This window comes from Macrotis lagotis, chromosome X (genome assembly GCF_037893015.1).
Source record: "Macrotis lagotis isolate mMagLag1 chromosome X, bilby.v1.9.chrom.fasta, whole genome shotgun sequence".
Classification (NCBI taxonomy): domain Eukaryota; kingdom Metazoa; phylum Chordata; class Mammalia; order Peramelemorphia; family Peramelidae; genus Macrotis; species Macrotis lagotis.
The window spans coordinates 270268300-270286976 of record NC_133666.1 but is presented as its reverse complement, the minus strand read 5'-3'; the positions used below and the strand labels follow the sequence as shown (position 1 = coordinate 270286976).

The window sequence follows — 18677 nt, the reverse complement described above, 5'->3', positions numbered from 1 at the left end:
TAAATCAGTTACTTCAAAGATGTTAGATTTGCATGAGGAAGGCAAAGTTCCCACAGTATCCCAACAGATTAAAATGCAATTAGAAATGTTTAGCAAAATAAATGTATAACAAAACATAATGTTAATTTGTGGTTTTCTAAGTCAATATGCTGCACAGGGCAAGGAGCTGTTATATTTGAATTACTTAACAAATTTTGTTCATTTATTTCTATGTAAAAAGAGCTGATGATTATATTCCACTTATATTTTCCTGAAGATTATGTGTGAAATTGGTGCATCATGAAGACCATTTTATACCTATTTTCACTTTGCTTTCAGATCAACAATTACATTTTTTTTGATGCAAGATAATCTTCTCTACTGCATGGTAGTCTCTACTACTAAAAGGCAAACTATTATATCTTTCACTATATTTCTAGTGGATATCAGCAAAAATAATGAGTTTTTTTTGGCCATGTTCTTTTTTTTCTTTTCCTTTTCCTCTTAAAGAGTTTTTGTGTTAAAAAAAAAACTTTTAAAAATGGTAGAACACTAATTTTCTTTTTAAGCATTCCTTTTCACTATCCCATTTTGGATATTAATCCAAACAAAGCATAACTAGAATTAATAAATGGTTCCCAAAGAGAACATCTTAGAGCATTTTTCTCTCAGAGGGAATGAGTGGACCAGCAGCCTCTGGAAAGTCGGGAGCAAATTACTCAGTTCAAATCAGACTGACCCATTTAAAACTCATTAAGTTATTCAAAAATGAATATGGTTTATTCTCCATGATTCAAGTTGATAACATTTAATCTAATCAAAGCTCAAAACTTAAGGGTACAGAAAACTATGTTGTTGATTGGCTAGTTATGATATTGTAAATTGTTTGTAGGTGGAAATTAATATTGTTTTGTTTTTGTTTTAGTTTTTTTGCAAGACAATGGGGTTAAGTGGCTTGCCCAAGGCCACACAGCTAGTTAATTATTATGTATATGAGGCCGGATTTGAACTCAGGTACTCCTGACTCCAGGGCCGGTGCTCTATCCACTGTGCTACCTAGCTGCCCCAAAAAGGAAAAGGAAATTAATATTTAGATCTTTTAGGATTTCACACAATTCTTGGTTCAGCATTGTGGGACTTCTGGAGAGGGGACAGAGCATTTCTCAAACTGTTCTTTCTGATTTCATTATTTCCATAAGTAAAACCACTAATCATTTCACTTAGTCTCCCATCTTCACTGGAATTGTCTTGGACTCTTATTATTTTGGCCTCTTCTTTCCTTTACATTGTCCACATTTAAAAAGTTGTCAATTCCTATTGATTCTAATTTTAAATAAATAGATCTCTTAGTCTTTATTTCTACCACTCATTATCAACTGTTTAGATTATTTCAATATCTACTTCACTTGTTTTTCTTCCCTTTAAATCATTCTTACTGTTCCAAGGCTGATATTCTTTTTTGTAACTCAATGACAAAATGGTCCCACAGAGAAAGAGGAAATTCAGTAATTCTAGTCCTACCAACCCACCTCATCTTCACAGAGCCCAATGACTGAAAAATATGTTTCTTACTATTTGAAGGCAACTATCATTTTCTATCCTGAGTCTTCTCTTCAGATTAAACATTCCCAGTTCTCATATACCATGTTATAAATTTCTTTACCATTATGGTATAAATACTCCTGAAAATAGCACTTCACTTGTGACCTGACTAGGGAGGATGAGAGTGGGATTCTCTCCTGTTTCATTTTCAATCTCAAAGAAGACTTAAATAGACTTAGTTTTTCTGATGGTCTTGGCTCACTGTTGATTCTCAGTAATAAAAGACCTACTCTATCCAAGTCAAAGGAGATACAAATAAAGAATTAAGACATTAAAAATTTTAAAAATTAACATATATAAGGAAGAAGTAGACAGGGAAGGGAGCTATAGTGTGAGTGGAGTCACAGGGAAATAAATAGCTCTGTTACCAAAGCAATGGTAAAAATTAACTTATATGATATTTCCAGAGCAAGAGGTGAAAAAAAGATTGAGGAGTATTACACTTTTATTACAGAACAGATTTCATGATTCCTGTATTAGGAATCAGGTTTAGAGGTTTGGATGGGATAAAGGAATGGTCTAGTTGCCAGTGAGTTATAGAAGGCTAAGGTGAAAGGTGTCTGTCTCAACTGCCTATCCAGGTAACAATGCTCTAGGGATAAAGTCGAAATCAATGGATCATTTCTTTAAAGTGAAGAGTAGGATCTTTGGAGGCAAGGTCCAGATCACTGCTTCTGGTTGAGAAAACTAGCCCACATACCACTACTGTGTCCAGAAGACTGCTGTTAGAATATATGCTAAATGCCTTGCTGAGACTCAGGTAAATTCTAAGTTTAATAATTCTGTTGAAAAAAGGAATAATGTTCATAGAGGATGACTTATTTTTGACTAATGCCATGCTGCTTCTTGGCACTCAGTCCTTTCCTTTCTGAATTCTCATAAATCATTAATTTAATAAATATTTTTCATCATTTTGATAGAAATCAAAGTCAGTCTCACTGGTTAAGTATGTTATTCCCTGTGCCTGAAAGTTTTCCATATAGATGCTCTCCCTCCACCTAAATCTTACCCAATCTTTAAACTTCACTGGAAATGCTACTTCCTCTTTCATACATAATCAATAATGATACTCTGTAGCCCCTGGAGATGTAGGAGACTGAACCATTTCTATGCATTTATCATAAAGTATTATTTACATACACATGTACTTAGTATTCTATTATGAACTACCATATCATAAGCTTCCTGCTGGTAGGAATTATGCCTTATCAAAACATTATCTTTCCCCCAACACCTAAGAATAGCAAACTACATCTAATATATGCTTAATAAATGGTTGCAAATTTAATTTCAGTTGAAAGAGGACTTCAAAAAGAACATTTAGCCATCAGAAGAGAGGAGGGACTCAACATACTTTTTTTTTTTTAAGTTTTTGCAAGGCAATAGAGTTAAGTGGCTTGCCCAAAGCTACACAGCTAGGTAATTTTTAGGTGTCTGAGGCCAGATTTGAACTCAGGTATTCCTGACTCCAGGGCTGGTGCTCTATCCACTGCACCACCTAACTGCCCTCAACATACATTTCTACAACAACAAAATTTCCACTAAAACTGATGTCCAGTCAAAAGATAAAATAAGTCATTTGTAAAGTGAATAGAAGTAGATATCTGCAAAGCAAAAAGAGAGAGGTAGGAAGAGGAATGAAGGACTGCTAGAAGCATTGCTGAATCAATAATAGGAACTGGGTCTTGGTTGAGCTTATTTGGGGAATAACTAGCTCTGTTACAATTTTTGGATTAGTTTGTTTAAGAGAAGAAGCTGTTGATGCTTAACAATAGTTGTAATAACCTAAGAAGGGACCAAATGTACACAGTGTTGAGATATTTTAGGCAATGCAATTGAGACCTGGGAAGCATACTTTATTCACACTGTGACTAAACTGAAAATACTGCCAAAAAAATAGAATTTGGAACAAGTTTTGGAATAAAAACTATTCATCTGTTTTGCAAAAAGAAATCAGAAGCACATCAGCGTAATCAGTAATTTTAAACTTGCCTATTAAGTCAAGACACTGATGGTTAACAGATGCATTTATTTGCAAGTTGCTTCAACCAAGTTTACAAGCTATGCATTACAGGTTTTTTTCTTGTTGCCTTAAAATATATATTTTTGAATGTCTAAAAATGTACTCATTACAAATAATTCTTCATGTCTCCAATAGACCTATTTTACTATATACCTTATCAGAAATATCAAAAGTAGTTTTCACAGTATATCTAAAAAAAACTCCTTCCTCTTCCTCCTCACAAACAACAGCAGCAGTAACAATATTTGATTAAATCATATAAAAGAATTAGAAGTGACTCAAAAAAATTCACCTTTACATAGCATTTAAAGGTAACAAAAGTTTTTTTTTCTCACAATGACCTGTGAATCAAGTAGTGAAAATATCTTTTATAAAAAAGTCTTTCATAAAAGAAGAGAGGCTAAGGAACTTGTACAAATTTAAATAGCAAATGGCAATCAGGATGTGAACTGAATCCAAATTCAGTGCCAGTTAACAACTACCAGTGACCTCAGGGGAAAATATCTGGCTTATTGACTGAGAATAACTACCAACTATCTAAGGATGCACAGGATACTAATAGTATATCTGATGAGAGATGACCTTAAGCAAGAAGACTATGACTTCAGAGTTTCATAGATTTCACCATACCCTGAATTTATACATGAAGAAGTCTAGTAGAAGAAAGACAGAGGCTTTATGGGTAACCCATATTACAATTCATTTAGCAGTTTTTTTGTGAAAGTTAAAACTATGGAACACTGTTGACAAAAAAAGAGGTAGAGAAAAATGTTTTTGACAACTGTTACCAAGTGTTACTGTGAGAAGGAAAAAAACATATATCAACAGTCGTAAAAAGAAAAAGCCTATATCATGTCAGTGCAAGAACCACATACACAGTAAGGAAACATACACTTAGAGAGGGATTGACAACAATTTTAAAAACAAAAACAACAACAACAACAAAAAACAACACCCCCAAGGACCCCCTGAATTTCCACTTGGTAACACTTCAAAGCAAGGGACTATATTTCTAAGACAGAAATTTCTTTTATTTTGGGGTTATCAAAGTAACTATCAGAAGAAAAGTACACTTGAAGTATTAGATGTGCAGATCACATATTGTATGTGAAATACTAAAATTCACATCAAAGTGAAGCAGCTTTCCTCAAATAAAACCCACAAAACCAAAGCTTTGGAAAAGTTTTAAGCTGCTAAAGAATTCACCTGAAATGCTTTCATTCTGTATTAAACCTCAAGATATTAGGCACATCTATAGTATAGTTTTCACACCAAAGTCACCCATGTTGACTTTGCCCAGGAGCTAAACGTTAGAATTTTAGAAGCATCTTTGAAAAGTGTTTTCAATATCCAGAACTGAAGAGGGTATGTGATGTTAAAACAAGTCAGCAACAATACCAGGTTTATGATCAGATGACTCTGAATACAATTGATAGACAGAAACTTCTTGACTCAAAGGCAAATGAATAACATTAAAACAAACCATAAATAGCATATCACAGGGGTCAACAAAAATCTGGTCACCTACCTTAAAGAGTAAGCACATTTCTTAGCCCTATTTTCTGCCGCAATAGGCGAAAAGAACATCTGTTCTTAAAAAATGGAAGGAAGCTCTGAATAGGGTGGAAACTGTGAGTGACAAAACTAGTTTACAAATAAGAAACAACTAGATTTTCAGGGAATCCCCAACACACATTTAGATGGGGGGGCTACTTCCATTTTAGTTCACATCTTGAATCCTATTTTGCTTTCATTTCTAAAGGAAACCCTTAGCTCCATGTTTTGGAAACATCTGGAGTGGATTACTGTAATTCACCCCTATTAAGGCCAATTGGGAACTTCAGCAGATGTAAAATGAGGTAGCAGCCCACACTCAACAGGATAGAAAGCTACATACCATAAAATATCCTAAAATGGCTACATATACACAACGTCAACACTATATAAGACGATTACTAAAAAATCAAAATCAAATCATCATAGCATCAAACATGGGGGGGGCCCTCAGTTTCCCACTTTTCAGGAATTTGGATTTAGCACTAGGAAAGGGCCTCAGAGATCACTTAGTGCAACCCATTCATTTTATAGCAAGGGAAGCTGAATCTGAGAGGGTCAGTGATTTGCTCAAGATCATATAGATAGAAAGTGGCAGTAAGTATTAGAATCTGATCTGCATCCAGGTTTCACATTCAGCACTCCTTTGTACTACTACTTACTGATGTTGTCTCTACTGTGTTTGTGACATCCAACTGTAATGTGATTTCAGTTCTGGGTTCTGGTCACATTCAATTTTTAATAGATATAACAAAATGATTTTGGGAATTTTTATTCCAAACTCAACATTGCCTATAATTAGCAGCTGCCTCTCATCTGCTATTTGAAGTTTGTCTCATTTTTTGAAGCCCTGTTTAAAATTCATTTCCATTCTTGTTTTCCTCAGGAAACTTAAGCAGAATGAATGTTCCCTGCATGTTTCAGAACTTCAATGCTCAGTTGTCATAATTTCATATGCAATTTTTGGAGGCTGTTTCTTTAAAAAAAAAGAGAAAAATGGGTTTGCTCTGTTCCTACAATTAGAATTTAAGATCCTTGAAAAGGAAGATTCATATTTAATATTTACTTAATATTCCTCCCTCAAAATCTTTAAGTACAATTGTATTCTGCTCTTTACACACTGGGTACCTGAAAAATAACACTGAATGATTACTACTTTCTGTGCTCATACCATATATTACATAAAAAAGCTTCAAAATAATGTCTTTTGTGACAAGATGACATTCTAAGCATTACCATCTCCCATATAATTAATTTACTTTTCAGAGAATATGTGAGCCACTAAAAAGTCACCAAGTCATTCATGTTGATGGATTACTTTACCAGTACCAATGTTACATATTCCAAAAGAGTCTCTTGGCAGGGTTCTACCACCCTACCTTGCCTGTTAGTTTCACATTTTACATTTCATTCTTGGATAGCTGACCCATTTACAACCTCCACAACCAAAATGGTCAAAAGTCAGCTAGGACACATCAGAAGATACACCCTTGTAAGACATAAAATTTGGATGGGAACCTTAAACCCCTTTTGGAAGACTGCTAGCACCCCAGACTGAAGTGCAAAACAGAAAGAATAGCTATCAATATGCCTTACTTCAACTCCTGTGGCATAATGAAAACAAGGCCATGAAGAAAAGTTTCTGCGATCTATGAGTTACCTGAAGAATTAGTTTTGAACTTTCAGATCATTAGCCTGGATAGATATACAATGAGTGTTTTTGCTTTCCTTAGAGTCACTATTATTTGTTTATATTAAGAATGCTAACATAAAATTGATATTTGTTAGGGGTGTTTATTTGCTGAATATGAAAACTGCTGATCTTAAGGCACAGAATGGGGCTGTTTGTGCTATGGAACCAGTATAACCAAAAAGAATTAGCCTGAAGGAAAAATACCAGTTTACAGGCAAGTGACATGAACTAACCTGAGATTATGATCCTGATGATGATGATGATGATGATGTTCATATAAAAATAATGATGATAGTGCTGCTAGTTCATATAAATAATATTATATGTAATAGTAATAATTCCCACAGTGTGACTTTTCCCATTGTTGGTTTTAGATAACACAAGTCCACATAAGAAATGAAAAGAGAATATTTGGGGAGTTTTGCAGAACCTGCAGATGACACACGAAGGTCAGCAGATGACACAGAAAAAGTTTAGGGAACTCAGAAATGCATAAAATATATATTTATATTATTGTATAATATCAACAGAGTTTATCTTTTAATGCCATAAAAATTCAGGCTTCCTCTCTGGTGTGAAGGGAGGTACAAAAATTTTTATGTAGATTTTCCAGATTGTGGGAACTCCATACCTCCAATTCCTTTGATGTGGTAGGGATAACTGTATGCTAAAACGATGTTGTGCAGTTGTTTCAGTTGTGTCTAATTCTTTGTGACCCCCTTTCTTGGGGTTTTCTTGGCAAAGATACTAACCATTTCCTTCTTTAGCTCATTCAAAAGGTGAGGAAATTACAGTAAGGCAAACAAGGTTAAATGACTTGCCCAGAGTCACATGGTAAGAGTCTGAGATTGGATTCAATTCTTCCTGAATCCAGGTCAGGTACATTATCCCCTGTATGCTAGCTAACCTGTAATAATGATAATATTATGTAATATAATAATAATCATCATCATAATAATAACAATAAAAAGTAGTATTACAGATACCTTTAAGGTTTGCAAAGTACTTTTATAATAATGACTAATAAAAATTTATATAGTACCTATCATGTGCCAGTATGCATACTTTACAATTCTTATCTCATTTGATCTTCACAACAACCCTAGGAGAAAGATCGCATTGTTATTCTCATTTTACACATGATAGAACTGAGGAAAACAACCATTAAATGACGTGCCAATGGTCATGCATGTAGTTTTTAAAAAGAAATTTGAATTTTTCTAGACCACAAGTCCAGTTTTTAATATTTTAGAGTGGACTATATAGGACTATATATCAGTGTCAATACTAGAAGTACCAAACAACCTTATGTAGAGAATCCATAGCAGCAGAATAATAGAGACATTGAATGGAAATTGTCCATTTACCTATATTATTTCTAATATAATTATAATTTATTCTATCCTGAAAGACCTATAAAGAAGATTTTAGAACCTTCCCCATGCCTTTCAATAATATTTTTCAATATATAACAAAGCTCATGATAAGGAAATTCTTTGATGTAAAGCAGCTGAAGTTTCTATATTCCTTAATGAAGTCTTTAACACAATTATCTTAATTTACCTTTCCATCTTTTCTTTTCAGGGGAGAATAATAGCAATTCTCTATGATATGTGAAGAACTACTTCTTTAGCATAGTGAAATATTAGAAGACCTCCAAGTTTAGAATGTTTAGAAAACATCATAGAACTCATATGATATGGCATTCCATAAACATAGCCCAGAAAGAATAAAAGGTACAAGCTAATACTAGAAATCTTAATTGTGGCTGTGTAGCTATCCACAATCTGAATGTACAATGACAAATCACAGGGATTTTCAAATCCTGTTCTTGAAATATTTTCAAATGGGCTAGTGAAGTTCCAAACTTTCTACTAGTGGGAAGCAAACACTAATAGAAAGTCCAAGAAATTATCCTGCACAGAAGCAGCTGAGATTCCAAAAGGCCCCTCTATCATATAGTTAAGGAAAAGCAAGGAAGGCCCAGGGACTCTCAGCAGGCTTCAGGTGGTGGTAGGATGAGGTTTCCATGTCTTTTTATCTAGATATTTAGGGGTAGCCCTTAGACAAATACTTTGTGATTCTCCTTGTAAAACCACTCAAACAAAACAAAATCTAATTGAATTAGAATGTAAAAATATAGCATCCTTGAAGTCATTCAACCAATATAAAATTTAAAAACATTAACACTGGCTTCTAATCCTAGTCACAGTGCTAGCTACTTTGAAATCATAATTCTATATTATCTTGGTAAATGCTGAGTTCTGTGAAATTGTTTTCAATCTACTACCAGGCATTATACTATATTGATATACTATATTCCACATATATTCCATCCTTGTCATCCCATTTTCACTATATCAAGGACAAAATTTTGATTTTGTCTTTCAGGGTACAGAGTAATTTAAGTTTAGAAAAAACATGGATAAGAGAACTGATCTTGAAGCCTAGAAAGCTTGGATTCAGATCTTGCCTGTGACACATAGAAACTATGCAAACATAGGCAAATCACTAATGCTCTCAGTGGTCTTGGGCCAAAGTTGTCTAACATACAACTTGTCTAACATACAGCCTGGGCCTAAAAAATTTGAGATAAGAAACTAGATTAAAATTTAATAAAATTGATACAACAAATAAAACAAATAAAAACACAGGCTAATATAAATAATGCTAAATTGTGATATTCTAAGTCAATCTGTGATCAGAAGGGATTTGTTGTTTTTGTTTCTATTTGTTTCTTTTTGAGTTTGACACTATTTGTCTAAGCAACTCTTTAAAATTATAAATTACAAAGAAAGCATCAACTTGCATTCCTAGGGGAAATTTCCTAATCTGAGATTTCTCAATAGAAATGAATTTACAGTTCCAGTCTTTATTCCTATTCATTTCTGAGTCCTATCTAATCACTATAATTTCAGTCATCTATAAAATCAATGAACATGTTCTTTGGTCCTTCATGTTGGTCAAGGATTAGAAGTTTTGTCATTCCTGGCTTGAGATCCAAATGATATTCCATTGATAACTACAGATTACGAATCTTGAAAAGGTAGATACCTAATTTATAAGTTAACTATTTTAAAAAGTAATTTAAAAAGTACTAATATTTTATGTAAGAAAAAATCAAAAGGTTTGGAAAGGTCAAAATAAAATTTACATTATCTCACTTTCTTTTCATTTCATTTTATTTTTTTTCATAAAATTATTCTGCCTTCTTAAGGAGCAGGAGAGAGGAGGGAAGGAGAAAATTTGGAACCCAATTTTTAAAAAAATGAATTAACAAAAATTTTAAAATGTAATTGGGAAATATTTAACAAAATAAACATATCTTAAAATTTTGAAGGGAGAGGGAAAAAACCCCTGTGATGTTGCAAGTTAGAATTCTTATTCTATGTATGTTTTCTAGTTGGTTTATTATTTAAATTAATAATACCTGACTTTTTACATATCAATTTAAGGTTTGTAAGACACTTTACATACATTACCTCATTTGACATTCCCCCCTTAATGACCCTGCAAGATAAAGGACTATTACCTCCAATTTAGAGATGAAGAAACTTGAGGTTCAGAAAGATTATTTGACTTGCCTGGGGTGACAACAGGTAGCTAAATGTCTGAGGCAGGATTCAAATTGAGAGCTTCATGATACCATTTGCATCACTCACTTTATCTCCTATGCCAACTTTATCTCCTATGCCTTTTGATGCTTAAGTTTGTATGTCTTTAGGTCTGTAGATCTGCTTCCAGAACTATGAATGTCCCTTTTGAAAATACTAGCCTTAGAAGATTTCTGTTTCAATCTTTAGACAATTCCAAATCTTCTCTCAGGTCACAAAATTTGTAAGAAGTGCTTTTGAAATATCATTGACCAGTAGTCTGGAATGGAAGCAAACTTTGTAGATTTAAATTTGTGGATTTAAATAGTTTTATCTTAATCTAATAGTCTTTCAGTAATTTTCTCTCAACTCCAGCTAAGTTCATCCTTATTAAAATGCTTACACGTTTTTATTCTCAGAATATTGCATTTGAAAAATGGAGGTAAAACAAATTATAGTCTCTGTTTTTCCCACCACATAAATTATAGTTTTCCTTCTTTGTTTAATAAGGGAGGAACACTTCCTAAAACACTTCTTTTGCTCCTGCTATGTTTATTTTTTATTTTTTGCAAGGCAAATGGGGTTAAGTGGCTTGCCCAAGGCTATCCAGCTAGGTAATTATTAAGTGTCTGAGGCCGGATTTGAACTCAGGTACTGCTGACTCCAGGGCCAGGGCTCTAACTCCTGCTATGTTTAAAAAGATGTTTTCAAACTTTCTTTCATGTCATTTTCCAAGATGCATCTCATCTCTTTTTTTTTAAACAAGGTAATGGGGGTAAAGTGACTTGCCCAAGGTCACACAGCTAGGTAATTATTAAGTGTGTGGGGCAAGATTTTGAACTCAGGTACTCCTGAATACAGAGCAAGTTCTCTATCCACTGTGTCACCTAGCTGCCCCCATTGCATCTCATTTCTGTCCTATCTTTATACAATTACTTTTTAGAAAATAGAAAATCAGGAGATTTTATTTTTTTTGCATAGAAGTCAAGAACTGCATCATGAATATAGTGGCTTAAATATATTCTTTTTGAGGGGTGAAGTGCTTTAAGATAGAATATGTTAAGGTTCTCCATAAAACCAGTTCACAATCTCTATTAAGATCTCATAGCACATTTCAGATGCATGAAAGAACACTTGTTTAGCCAACCATCTTTTTATGATTTATGTGTCCCATAACTTCTACTACCTTCTCTCTAAATAACAGGGCTTTGACCCTATTCTGGTTTTTGAGATTGAGAAAGCTGGCATACCTAGAAATAATATCACCCTCTAGAAAAGCAAAGCTAAGCTTTGCACAGGACACAGTACATTCCTGAGTCATGGAAATGTGTTGAGATTGGCTGATGTTTCACTCTTGCTTTCTCTAAAAGCAACTGTATTTGACTTTCTTGTAGCTGATGGAGCTTATACATTGTGTCAGAGGAGCTAAATAAATTTTGTAACTCAGAAACAGTTCCTTCCCCCCACCCCCAAACACTGAGAAATTTGTTCTAATGCCAAAAGATCTCTGGGCCCATGTACAAAATTTTAAAACATTTCACATGAGAACAAGGAGAGAAAAGTACCACCCTTAAAACAGGAATAGTCAAGGGAAAGAGTCTTCTACAAAATATCAGGAGGTTAAGAAACTATACATTCAGTGCATTTTTAAAAAAATTCACAGATAATAGTCGTTACTCAATTGCTAAGATTGACTAGGTCTTTAAAAAGCACCTATGGCTCACACGCCTCTGTCCATAGGACTTTGCTCCAGAATCCAGAATTTTAAAAACAGAAAACAAACCACCCATCACAACAACAGCTCCCTCAGACTTTTGACCTCTTGTTTTGGCATCAGACAAACGTTGAGCTTGTTTGGGGAGAAAAGGGGCCTCTGCTATCTAACGAAAGCTTTTTCTTTTTATACTGTTTTGTTTACTCATTTTTTCCCCAAATCCAACGATAGTCCCTCTCTAGCTACTGCAACATTTCTACCAGATGCTACAAATCACAGGGGTATATTATGACTGATATTTTGTCCCACGAACAAGAGAAACAGTCAAACCTTTTACCAGTCCCCATGCTTCATTTTTGTTTTTCACATTCTTTATAAACTTTCAAAAGCTGTGTGCAGAATCATTTGCTAAAATCGTATTCTTATCTAAAATTGGAAATTTTAAAGTTTATGTTAATGAAATGAAATGTGGTTGTTGATTGTAAATCATGATACAAATGTAAGTTATTAATGAACTCCCAGATTCTTAGCTTCACTGTATATCATCATATTGCTTTTTTGAGTACTGTGTTCGTTTGGAGAACAGATGAAGGAAAGTTTCTTTTACAATGATGGAACAACTAATACCTAAAACAATGTGTTATGAAAATGGAGTTATAAATCTGATCGGTCTAACAAGTGAGCCAGAACTAGAGGCAGTAATATAAACAAAAATGTAAAATTCAAAACTTGGGACACATAAATCATAAAGATGATGGCTCCCCCTAATCTCAGGAAGGCTAAATAAGTATTCTTTCATAGCAGCTGAAATGTGCTATGAGATCTTCATAGGGATTGTGAACTGGGTTTTTTGTGGTTGAAAGACAGTATTATATTTATATTATATTGTATTATATTGTACTGTATTATATTATATTATATTATATTATATTATATTATATTATATTATATTATATATTATTATATTATATCTAAACTTCCCTTACAGTCCCTTATATTGGCAACATGATGCTTTATCAAATGATCAAGAAGCCAGCTTCAATTATTTTATAAGAGGTCTCAGAGAGTCCTCTCTATAAGCAAAGGACAATGGTCAAAGGAAATCATGACATAGTCTGTAGATGTAATTTCCCCTTCCACTATAAACCAACTCAAAATTCCCACCCATAAGTGGAGATCTGACAAATGGAAATTTTTTATTTTGTTTTCATGTACCTACTCAATAAATTAATTGCATAAAACCCAACATTTTAATTCAAATATATTCATTTTTTTAGGTTGTTTTTGTAAGGCAATGGGGTTAAGTGGATTGCCCAAGGCCACACAGCTAGGTAATTATTAAGTGTCTGCCGGCTGGATTTGAACTCAGGTACTCCTGACTCCAGAGCTGGTGCTCTCTCCACTGCACCACCTAGCTGCCCCAATACAAATACATTCTTAAAATTTAATTTAAAAAATCTCTCCTCTAATATTAATTAAATTATTAGTCATAAACTGTCAATACTTTGAAGAAACTATTATTTATAGATTAGTATTTTATTTTGTGTTTATGGTTAAATTAGATATCTGATTAATTCACGTTGCAAGATATCTTGCTTAGGATTGCAAGTCTACATCTGATTTTTATAAAGTGGTCAATCACAATACATTCAGACTAGTGTTCATTAATAAATTCAACTGAACATAATGTGGTAGATACATGCACTGGCTTAATATAAAGATCTAGTGACATCTATGTTAAGACTAATTGGACTAAAAATCATTTTTAAATATGCAGGCTTAAATCCTCAATTATCTGTGGTAATGGAAGGCAGTTATACTATGGAGGATCCACTGAATCACTTAAAACAATCAGCTCTTTTGTTTTGTTTTTTGTTTTCAGGACTTCATAGACAAGGTCAAGATTTGGGATTCTGTTTTGTGTTTAACCTCTTAATGGAAATCAGTAAGAAGAAAATAGTGAGAGGAGAGTTAGAAAAGAAAAAAACAACTTGGTGATTTTTGAAGTATGGAAATAATCCTAAGGATGTTAAAGAGAAGAGAACAAAGTAATTCATAAGTCAGTCATCACAAAGAGTAAAATCATCTTGCCCATATAATGTGTGTGTTTGTGTGTGTGTGTATGTGTGTGTGTGTGGAGTTGTTTTTCAGTTGTGTCTGAGACTTCATGACCTCATTTGGGGTTTTCTTGGCAAAGATACTGAAGTAATTTACCATTTCCTTCTCCAGATCATTTTACAGATGAGGAATTGAGGCAAACAGGGTTAAGAAACTTGGCTAGGGTGATACAACTATTAAGTATCTAGTTCAGATATGAACTCACTGAGATCAGTCTTCCTGACTCTTGTCTGGCACTCTATCCAATGTGCCATTTAGCTGTCTTTCTGTATAGTGTATACTGGGTCTCAAAGTTGTTGAATATATAAGTTGTGATTATAAAATAAGGAAGCACCCCTCATTCCTCTTTATATTGCTGACACTCAGAGCAATAACCTTGGACAAAAATCCACATATTCCAATGATGTGACCGTCATTTGAATATTTTTTGGAACTCCTAATCTGGAATTGCTTTATGAGTCAGATGGTAGTGCTGAAATCAAAACCAATCTCACTACTTTATAAATTCTGGACATATTATTTATCATTGATAACTTTTTCAACATTATTTAATTATTTATTAATCACATTTACTCATCAAGCTTGAGTAATATCTTGCTGTTTCTGGATATCAAATTCACCTTTCAAAGTACAAATACCTGCCACCCTTGAGAATATAAAAAATACTGTGATGCTGACAATTATCTTTTTCATTATTATATCTGGTTTCCAACAATGCAACATGGTTCAGGAAAAATGCATTTGATTTTATATATATATATATATATGTATATATATATATATATATATATATATGAATTTGTTTGACTTCCGATTATACCACCCACTTACTAGCTATGTGACCTCTAGTAAATAATCTATCCTCTTAGTTCAATTTTTGACCTTGGTGTCCTCATTTTAAAAAGTGGCAGAGGAATTAGATCTCCTCTAATTCTCTTGCCACTGATGAAGAGCTATAAAGAGGTTGTTTGTGCATTTAAAAGAACATATTATAAAAACAGGTAGGGTGCAAGTATTGTCTATGTAAGTTATGTGTATTTCCCCAGTTTATCTAGATGTAGAATAGGGAGGCTTTTTCCATCTTTTTCAAAGGAATACTTTGATTCCTAATTGAAGGAAAGAAAAAGCCACATGAGGTTGGCTATCCCATTATACTAAGAGAGAGGGCAGAGACCTAAAACACCTATCTTTTCCCTCATATGTATGTACTAAATATACAATTTCTTTCTATAGTTAGTTCAAACTGTTTTCCTGGTTTCTGTTGCTTGGTGAATGCCTTAAACTTATACTAGAAGACTTGACCCCTTCTCATCAAAAGCTAGTAATACAAAAGAACATCATAAATAGTAAATGTAAGGTAAAAACAGAAGTCACATAAGGCTATATCAGACAATGCAAAGAATGAATAAGCTCTCCTTCCTTTTGGGTATGAGATATCTCAGTTCAACTCAGAAAGACGTGGATCTCACCCCAGGGGAAATCTACTAAAACTCTATGGAGGCAAGTTGGGAATTAGGGATAATTTGAGGCACTGGCTCTTCTATATAACTACCTGCCAAAGTCTGTTGTCTTTCTTTCCAGATTTATCCTGAAAGGAAAACTGTAACTGAATAAGTCCTCTCAAAGATCAGAAAGGAAGAAGAGTGACTTTCATGTCCCAAGCTCATGTGCCAAGTCTTTCTCTCACACACAAATGCAATAGAAAATTTTATCCAAATGCTCCAGATTTGAACCCAGGATTATAAATTCATTACAAGTTTTTAAAATTTGTGTCCATGGCTATTGAGCAAATTATAATTATTTACAAGAAGGAAAAAGATGTAATCCAGTGAGAGGTGAAGCTGATGGTGGGTCAAAATCTCATGAGTTAGATTCTCAGTTTTATATCTTACTCCCCTGTTAACCCAAGAAAAAATTGTGGCAAAGAGGTTAACTTTTCTAAAATGGAAATAATGGGGGGCAGCTAGGTAGCACAGTGGATAGAGCGCCAGCCCTGGAGTCAGGAGAACCTGAGGTCAAATGTGACCTCAGACACTTAATAACTGTCTAGCTGTGTGACTTTGGGCAAGTAAGTCACTCTTAACCCCATTGCCTTAAATTTAAAAAAAAGAAAAGAAAAAAGGAAATAATGAAATTTGCAAACTGCCTTTTACATGAACACAATTTAATGTGAAGACCAATGAGAACTTATTCCTGATAAGGTGCTTTAGGTATTCTTATTATAATAAATATACAAATAAAGTTTTGTATGTTTAAGTCTTTTATTTATGAATAGCCTATACAACCATTACTAATCCCCTTAAGATACCATTAAATAGAACAGATAAAATCAATTTGCATGTGTTTATACCAATACACAATACAACCAAAGTACATTTATAATGCTTAAACTTCAATCACAACATTGGGAAAATAAAGAGAGGAAATGGTATAAGCCTTTGTAACCTTGAAGTAGAAAAGTTTCTATGCTACATAGAACATGTTCTTTATTCCATTACTTAAATTTTCAGGACGACAGAGATTCCCTAATCTCCTTCAGTAACTCATCAAAAGGACTTTAATGATAGGAACTGCTTAATCATCAAATTTCTCCTGTTAGTATAATATATGTCTTATTTGTTACTTCCTGGATGTTAAGAACAGAGTAGCATAACTGACAGTGAACCTTCTCAAATATTTCCTAAAAATAATGAACAAGCATCTTCAATAATTAGATATGGTCATAATATCTACTTAGAATTTAGATTTCTATACTTTATTACTTTTATGTTTCAGGGAACATATTTTGAGTTATATGATAATAACTAATCATAGACTTAGGATAAATAGGAGTTGGAAAACTACCTAGTCCAAAACATTCTTTCACTATAGGAATCAACTCAGATCAAACACTTTAATGACATGCGTGTAAGAGCATATTTCACTTCCAATTGTTTTAATTTTTTATTTTCAGTGAAATATGCTCAGAAGTTAGCTCTCTCAATATCTATACAACTTGAAAAAGGTCTTCTTTACATTGAGGCAAGATCTGATTTCTTGTAATCTCACCTTCCAGCATGCCAACTGGGAGCTATCAAGAAAAAAGCTAAAACTTTGTCTACTAGTATTTCAAATATTGGAATACAGATATCATTTGTTCCTTAAACTTTTTCTTTTCCATTTTCTAAAATACCTAGTTCTTCATATGACATGTTTTTAAGCTCTTTCACCATCCTGGAAGCACTCCAGTTTGTCAGTATCCATCAAATACGCTATTTGGAACAGAACAATATAAATGTGGTCTAACAAGTGCGTATAGTGGAACTATTACCAATCTTGTTTCTTTTAATGCACCTTAAAATTACATTATTGTTTTTTGGCAGTGAGATCACATTGTTGACTCATATACAATTTGTAGCAAACTAAAATCCATATGAACTTCTACCAGACTAAGTCTTTCCTATTCTTATATTTATGCAACTCAATTTGGCTAAATGCAAGTTTATTCTTATTAAATTGGTTTTTTTTTGTTATTCTGTGTCCAGTTTTCCTTAACTCTTAACTACACAATTTCCCTTAAATGAATATCAATAATTGTCTTCTATGGGTACTGGGGAATGCAGTGGAATAGGACATGTGCTGAATCAGATTTGGAATGTAAGATTGGAGAGATCATATAAAGAATCATGAAAGATTTGGGAAGGATCAGTTTTAACTTAGAGGAAAAAGTGTTGGAGAAAACATGGAAGATTTGTCACCAGCACTGAATCTTGAAATTTAAATGGGAAACAATATGGAACAAGTCCATTCCAGGAATGTGGAGGGCAGAGATGGAATATTTGATTTGCTAATATATAAAAGATAGTGAGGAGAAAACAAGATTTGTTAATGTCTAGTATCAATCATTAGCTGACATGTCATTCACAGATTTGTTAGGCATGCATTCTTCATTTCTATGAAAGTAAATGTTTAAGAACAAAGTTATATATGACAAGTACTCTAGAATTGTCAAGATCTTATAGCCTGAAATCAAGCCTTCAATTAATACTTTTTGGATATGGTTTTTCAATAGTTAAGAATACTTTATTATTATATAGCCTGTATTTCTTCATCTTGTCCAGAAGGATTTAAGGAACACAGCTGTTAAATGCTATGATGAAATTGAAATATACTCTATCTATAGCATACTCCTGATGTGCCAGTTTGAGGGTCTCCTGAGAGTTTTCTTTTGAAAGAGTTTCACTCAGTATTGCTTCCTGGGACTCAAAGTATTATCTCAACATAATGCATTCTATTGCTGATCTCATGTTCCCATTGCTCATTTGTATAAACACCTTCAATCTATATTCAACATGTGGAACACTCTACCTTACTTATTTGCCGAGTCAAGAAATCTCTTCAAATCCCTTTTCAAATAAACTT

At 33.4% G+C, this 18677-nt stretch overlaps 1 protein-coding gene across 8 annotated transcripts in view; it reads right to left on the bottom strand.

The window, feature by feature from the left end:
* ARL15 (ARF like GTPase 15) overlaps window positions 1–18677 on the bottom strand; it is a 521133-nt gene that overhangs the window by 130243 nt on the left and 372213 nt on the right. The window lies entirely within an intron of this gene.